At 54.3% G+C, this 7,645-nt stretch overlaps 2 non-coding genes across 2 annotated transcripts in view; both read right to left on the reverse strand.

Annotated features, from left to right (window-relative positions):
- The window catches only part of LOC121877098, a 4,335-nt gene extending 2,258 nt beyond the window's left edge, over positions 1-2,077 (reverse strand). Inside the window, exon 1 of the ribosomal RNA XR_006090887.1 lies at positions 1-2,077. This exon is cut by the window's left edge and continues 2,258 nt beyond it. This is a non-coding gene — a ribosomal RNA (large subunit ribosomal RNA).
- Positions 2,078-3,727: 1,650 nt separating this feature from the next.
- Positions 3,728-5,617, reverse strand: LOC121877097. The gene has a single exon (XR_006090886.1). It is a non-coding gene; the product is annotated as a small subunit ribosomal RNA (ribosomal RNA).
- Between the last annotated feature and the right edge of the window lie 2,028 nt (positions 5,618-7,645).

A 7,645-nucleotide genomic window follows, 5' to 3' on the forward strand; every position in this document is an offset into this window, starting at 1 on the left:
CTTTCCTTTGTTGGAGCACATGTTATATAAGACCGAGGGTAGATAGATAGATGGAACCCTACTTGGTTGTAGTTGTTCTTGCTTCTTCTCACTCTGCTTTCGTGTTGCATTGCCTCGAGGCGTGGATCAGGCTACAGCCCTGGGCCCAGGAGCGACTAACCCATAGCCAACTGATGTTCACCTGGAACCCTTCTCCGCTTCGGTCATCAAAGTCTCTCTCTCAGTGTTGCTACTACCAAGATCTGCACCAGTGGCGGCTCCCAGGCCGGCACTTGGGCTCCTTCAGCGCTCACCACTGCGACCCTCCTGCTCACCGGGGCTTCGAGACCTCGCCTTGAGAGCGAGGCCGGTAGTGCACCCGGCGGTCGAGTATCGGGAGAATGCTTGAGCGCCATACCATTTTAAGGGCTAGTTGCTTCGGCAGGTGAGTTGTTACACACTCCTTAGCGGATTCCAACTTCCATGGCCACCGTCCTGCTGTCTATAGCAACCAACGCCTTTCAATGGGATCTGAATGAGCATTCATTTAGGCCCCTTAACTCGACGTTTGGTTCATCCCACAGCGCCAGTTCTGCTTACCCAAAGTGGCCCACTAGATACTCAGATTAGTCGCCGGAGCTTCATCCCTACAAGCAAGCTCTGCATCTCACCCATTTAAAGTTTGAGAATAGGTTGAGGACGTTTCGTCCCCAAGACCTCTAATCATTCGCTTTACCGGATGAAATTCACCCTGCGAGTTCCAGCTATCCTGAGGGAAACTTCGGAGGGAACCAGCTACTAGATGATTCGATTAGTCTTTCGCCCCTATACCCAGCTCCGACGATCGATTTGCACGTCAGAATCGCTACGGACCTCCACCAGAGTTTCCTCTGGCTTCATCCTGGCCAGGCATAGTTCACCATCTTTCGGGTCCCAACATATATGCTCATGGTACTTGCCGACTGCCCGCGAGCCTGCCCCGGTGCGCCTCCGCCGTTTACCGACGGCCCGCTTCCGGGGACGGACAGCACCACGGCGTCTTGGCAAGTCCCGGGCCTGCGCCCCTCCGCGGTCGCTCGACCATCGCCTGACGGCCTCACCCGCAGCAATCCAGGGGCGGAAGTATCTCACGCTTGTCGCGGCGTGGGCGAGCCGCAGGCAGCCAGTCAGGGTCGGCCCAAGACGCACCGGAGGCCTGTTACCTTCCCGGGCGCCCATCGCCTCATTTCGCCTTTGGGTTTTTGGTAAGGCCCATTGACACACACATGTTGGGCTTTCCTTGGTCCGTGTTTCAAGACAGGTCGGTGGATCACCGACCTTTTGCACACCGCGAAAGGCAAAACCGCCGCCGAAGCGGCAGCAAGCTCCTCGACCGTCGCAGGGCAGCCAGGACACCGGTGGTTCCCCCCGTCGCGCAGGTCTCCCCCCCAGACGAGCTGAGAGAGAGTCGGCGGCGAGGTACCAGTCCGACCGGGCCTTCGACGTCCCCGGCAACGGGTCGCGGTGACCTACTACGAGGCGAAATACGCCCGCCGACGCCAGCGCGAGTGGGGGCGCGCCCAAACATTTTTGGGTCGCTCAATTACAACACCCCACCCAGCCGACAGCCGACGAGCTGAATCCCCTCAGTTCGACCTTCGAGTTTCCACCCGTTTGGCTCTTAACGGTTTCACGTACTCTTGAACTCTCTCTTCAAAGTTCTTTTCAACTTTCCCTCACGGTACTTGTTCGCTATCGGTCTCGTGGTCATATTTAGCCTTAGATGGAGTTTACCACCTGCTTTGGGCTGCACTTTCAAGCAACCCGACTCTACAGAGAGGCCCTTTCCGACCGTCCCATCTGTACCCTCACGGGCGCCGCCATACGGGCCTGTCACCCTCCATGGGCAGTGGCAGCTTTCAAGCTTGACTTAGACGGTATGGGACGGCGTGCTGGACCCTCTGAAACGCAACACCCCTCGTGCCCGAAGACATCGAGGTTATGCGCTGGGCTTTTCCCGGTTCAGTCGCCCTTACTAAGGGAATCCCTGTTGGTTTCTTTTCCTCCGCTTATTAATATGCTTAAATTTGGCGGGTAGCTCTCTCCTACTACGAGGTCGATCGTGGTCTCATCATCCTTAGGGGGAACAAGTTCCCCAACCACGAAGCGGAAGACGCTCTGCCACCGACTTTCTTCACCACCGACATTACCAGGCAGGAAGGTTTGAGGGGCTTGTCGCGGGGGTGCCAGCGGCCATGGCGCCGGCACTCCCACCCCTGACTCCGTTCCTTCTCATTGAGTGGTAAATAGCCAATAGGAAAAGTGTTCCAGCAGAACATCTCTCGCAGAGTCATATACACACACAGTTTTAATGCATATACGCTCGTGTTCCGCCCTTACTCGGCCGCACCTTTGCCGCTTAAACTTTGACCTCTTTCCCCGTTCCCACATGCCACAGCAGTGGCACTTGTTTATCCGGAGAAAGAGAGCGAGAGTCGCAGTATTAATTGGCGTGAGCGGCCTTTCCGGCTGCAGAACTAGTGCTCTATCCCGGCGAGCGCCGTTATGAGGCGCAACACCGTCTTTAACGCGTTTAGAGAGAACTCCCCCTGCCTCCCTCCCAGTCATGAGATAGACGTGGACTCGTGGCGAACTCTCAACGAGAACGCCCACACCGCGTCTGACCGTGGGAGAGGGTGGAGGAGCGCGTGAGGAAGAGCACGGCGTCACCCAAGCATTCTCATCTCTCTGCCTGCACCACTACATGGTAGACTGCGGGCCCAGGCGCACTCATCAATTTAGGTTCCACTGCAATGCATGCCAAGCACTCTTTTCGAGGTGATAGACGAAATTCCGGCGGGGCTTACTTAAAAGATATCCGACCCGGTTTCGTTTCCTCTTCGTGGGATGGAGTGCCTCTTAGAACATGTGCAGCATCAGCCATGAGCGGCCGACGGCCATTCGTGTCTGTGTGGACAGCAGGCAAAAGAGCGCCGCCTCCGAGGGTGTTGCGAGGCGACAACTGTCGCTGTTGTGGTTGAATGTGTGATTGCGCCAAGTCCATGAACTTGCTAGTAAAGCACTTGTTTTTAAGAAACCGCGCCCTCGCGCAAAGCGCGAGCGGTCGCTTAAAGGCCCGGAAGCTTCGGTTCGGAGTTACCCTGCGTGTCAGGGGGAGACAGTCAGGCACCGAACCGCGGCAACCGATGGATGTATATTATTTCAGCCCTGTGGCGGCCAACCATATGGCTGCCGCATGGCAATATCATTCAACTTGTCGATGTATCTGGTATTCTTGCGATTCACATACCCGACGCGCAGTTTGCTCGCGGTGGTCTTCATCGACCAGGCGAGTGATCCCCGTTAAGAGTTGTGTAATTTGCCATTTGGTCTTTTTGCGACTAACCATCACAGATCGAGTCTCAATGAAAGGGTTTGACAGACATAGCCCAAGTTTGTGGTTTGGGTTTGGCCGGACAGCTTGTTGTTGTTTTTTGACACTTGAATTTCACTCTTTTTGGGTCAAGAGGCTTATTCGCCGGTAGTAAGGAACGGACGGGCAGCCGTCCAAAGCCCCGTCCGTCCTCCTCCTCCGGTCTTCGCGCTCTCGCCCGAGTGTGGTCCACCTACAGCGTGGTGGTACCTATTTTTGGTGCGGGGGCCGGGATTGTCCTCTTTCGCTGCTGGAGTTGCCAGAGCAGAGCCCGAGACCGCCCAAATCAGGAGAGTAGTAGTAGTTTTAAGAGCGCCCCGTTCTCTTTCTCTCTGTTAATGATCCTTCCGCAGGTTCACCTACGGAAACCTTGTTACGACTTTTACTTCCTCTAAATGATCAAGTTTGGACATCTTTCCGTCAGCTCGAGGCGACGACCCCAGAAAACCCTCGCGGGCAACGGGGCCGACAATCCAAGAGCGCCAGTCCGAAGGCCTCACTAAATCATTCAATCAGTAGTAGCGACGGGCGGTGTTTACAAAGGGCAGGGACGTAGTCAGCGCAAGCTGATGACTTGCACTTACTGGGAATTCCTCGTTCATGGGAAACAATTGCAAGCCCCAATCCCTATCAAGAAAGGCTTTGAACGGGTTACCCGCTCCTCTCGGAAGGGGAAAACTCGTTGATCCCTTCAGTGTAGCGCGCGTGCGGCCCAGAACATCTAAGGGTATCACAGACCTGTTATTGCTCAATCTCGTGCGGCTAGAATTGCCGCTTATCCCTCTAAGAAGAAGTTGCGAACTGGACACCATTTTCTGGAGATCCGTCGACTACTTAGTAGGCCAGAGTCTCGTTCGTTATCGGAATTAACCAGACAAATCGCTCCACCAACTAAGAACGGCCATGCACCACCACCCACCGAATCGAGAAAGAGCTCTCAATCTGTCAATCCTTCCGGTGTCTGGGCCTGGTGAGGTTTCCCGTGTTGAGTCAAATTAAGCCGCAGGCTCCACTCCTGGTGGTGCCCTTCCGTCAATTCCTTTAAGTTTCAGCTTTGCAACCATACTTCCCCCGGAACCCAAAGACTTTGGTTTCCCGGAAGCTGCCCGCCGGGTCATGGGAATAACGCCGGCGGATCGCTAGTTGGCATCGTTTATGGTTAGAACTAGGGCGGTATCTGATCGCCTTCGAACCTCTAACTTTCGTTCTTGATTAATGAAAACATCCTGGCAAATGCTTTCGCAGTGGTTCGTCTTGCGACGGTCCAAGAATTTCACCTCTAGCGTCGCAATACGAATGCCCCCGCCTGTTCCGATTAGTCATTACCTCTGGTTCCGAAAACCAACAAAATAGAACCGAGGTCCTATTCCATTATTCTATGCATCACCATTCGGGCCATTCAAATAGCCTGCTCTGAGCACTCTAATTTTTTCAAAGTAAACTCTCCGGCCACTCGGGACACTCGACAAAGAGCATCCCGTGCGAGCCGGCGGGGCGGCTGTTCGGAGCGTGACAGCAAACACCGGGCGGTGCACCGTCAGTCCGGAACTGAGATCCAACTACGAGCTTTTTAACTGCAACAACTTTAATATACGCTATTGGAACTGGAATTACCAAGGCTGCTGGCACCAGACTTGCCCTCCAATGGATACTCATTAAAGGATTTAAAGTGTACTCATTCCGATTGCGAGGCCTCGGATGAGACTCACATCGTTATTTTTCGTCACTACCTCCCCGTGCCGGGAGTGGGTAATTTGCGTGCCTGCTGCCTTCCTTAGATGTGGTAGCCGTTTCTCAGGCTCCCTCTCCGGAATCGAACCCTGATTCCCCGTTACCCGTTATAGCCATTGTAGGCGCATAACCTACATTTGTAGGCGCATAACCTACAATCGAAAGCTGATAAGGCAGACACTTGAAAGAAGCTGCGCCGGTGCGGAGACCGTGCGCTCAGCCCGAAGTTATTCAGATTCACCACAGGTGGGTTACGGACCGGGGCCCGACCAGTTTTGAACTAATAAAAGCACTCTTCCCTTGCGGTCAGAGACCAATTGCATGTATTAGCTCTAGAATTGCCACAGTTATCCAAGTAAGTGGGTTTACAGATCCAATGAAACATAACTGATTTAATGAGCCATTCGCGGTTTCGCCTTAAATCGGCTTGTACTTACACATGCATGGCTTAATCTTTGAGACAAGCATATGACTACTGGCAGGATCAACCAGGTAGCTGCTGCTGTTGGCGGCGCCTATCACAGCAGCCAAAATAGTGAGAGGGATTGAGAGGCAGAAAACATTGGGCGAGGGACCGCACGTTGGCCTTAGAGAAATAGCAAACCAGATGATCAGATCTAACTGCACCTTCTCTTGCTATCCTCGGCGCCGGCAGCGCCACCGTGTGTGCCAATCTCCTCCCTTATCCGCTCCTCTTCTCTTCTCTTTGCCCCAGCTCCAGCGAGGCAGAAGACATTGGGCGAGGGACCGCACGTCCGTGTGTGCCAATCTCCTCCCTTATCCGCTCCTCTTCTCTTCTCTTCGCCCCACCTCCAGCGAGGCAGCCGACATTGGGCGAGGGACTGCACGTTGGCCTTAGAGAAATAGCAAACCAGATGATCAGATCAAACTGCACCTTCTCTTGCTATCCTCGCGCCGGCAGCGCCACCTGTGTGCCAATCTCCTCCCTTATCCGCTCCTCTTCTCTTTGCCCCAGCTCCAGCGAGGCAGCCGACATTGGGCGAGGGACCGCACGTTGGCCTTAGAGAAATAGCAAACCAGATGATCAGATCAAACTGCACCTTCTCTTGCTATCCTCGGCGCCGGCAGCGCCACCGTGTGTGCCAATCTCCTCCCTTATCCGCTCCTCTCCTCTTTGCCCCAGCTCCAGCGAGGCAGCCGACATTGGGCGAGGGACCGCACGTTGGCCAATCTCCTCCCTTATCCGCTCCTCTTCTCTTTGCCCCAGCTCCAGCGAGGCAGAAGACATTGGGCGAGGGACCGCACGTTGGCCAATCTCCTCTCTCTCTTTCTTTCTCACTCTCTCTTACTGTTTGTGGGGACGTGGGCTCATGAGCGCCATCGTCGCCCAATATTGGTTAGGTTGTGTATTTCACGAGTAACCGCCATCGTTGTTAGGTGATGGGGTAACCCAACGTGTGCTTTGACGAGTTTTGGCTGCTAAACTCTCTTTTTAGTATACTCGGCTCCCAGACTGCGCCCTGGTCGTGTTGAACCATGAGCGTTGTCTATGCACATTTAGGGTAGCCGTTTGCACGTGGAATAGTGCAATGAATCTCGGTCAAGAGACGGTTGGGCGCTGCAGTGAAGGCCGGCACAGACGCGAAGACGGGGTGATCAGCCAACGCAAGTCCACTAAGTTGGGCAGACAGCAAGGCGAAGGGGAGCCCCGTTCCGGACTGAAAGGCCGCAGCATATGCTGTGACGGAAACTAGTAGGGTGGCGACGTGTGCGCCGAGAGAGAGAGACGGAGTAAATAATGTCCAAACGGAAGAGAGACCTGGCAAGTGTAATTGATAGAGCGCGAGCCTACTCGCCATAAGCCCACTCCACTGCCATTCCTCTGATCCAATGAGACTAAAATCTCTCTCCTTCTGCTCCAGCCATTGCAGGGCAGGGAAGCGACGGCAATTATGGTTGTTGTTTTGAATGCCGCGCTTTGCTTCACAGAGGCGCTCCGCTGGGGGGCGGAAGATATTTCACACCGAATATGTGTGTGAAGGCACCCTCTCCCCTTAATAAAGTGAAATAGTGCAATCCAGCATACAAGGTCGGACGATAGGACATTCACCATACCGCACCTCGAGAGTGGATGTTGTTTGTTGGGTAAGGTTAAAACCGGACTGTTCGCAGACAGCCGAATAACCCGGTTCCGGACTAATTGGTGGATGCAACATCATGATGCTGCTGCTGCTGCTGTCGCGGAAACCGCAGTGGCGACGTGTGCGCCGAGAGAGAGTAATAATGTTCAATAGGGAGAGCGACCTGGCTAGTGTAATTGATAGATCGCGAGCCTACTCGCCATTAGCCCGCTCCACTGCCATTCCTCTGACCCAATGAGACTATTCTCTCTCTCGCTCTCCTTCTGCTCCAGCCATTGCAGGGCAGGGAGAGGAAATCGACGGCAATTTTGGTTGTTGTTTTTGAATGCCGCTTTTTGCTTCGCAGAGGCGCCGAAGCGCTCCGCTGGGGGGCGGAAGATATTTCACATCGAATATGTGTGTGAAGGCACCCTCTCCCCTT

The sequence above is a fragment of the Homarus americanus genome, unplaced genomic scaffold (assembly GCF_018991925.1).
Source record: "Homarus americanus isolate GMGI-L3 unplaced genomic scaffold, GMGI_Hamer_2.0 scaffold49613, whole genome shotgun sequence".
Lineage (NCBI taxonomy): Eukaryota > Metazoa > Arthropoda > Malacostraca > Decapoda > Nephropidae > Homarus > Homarus americanus.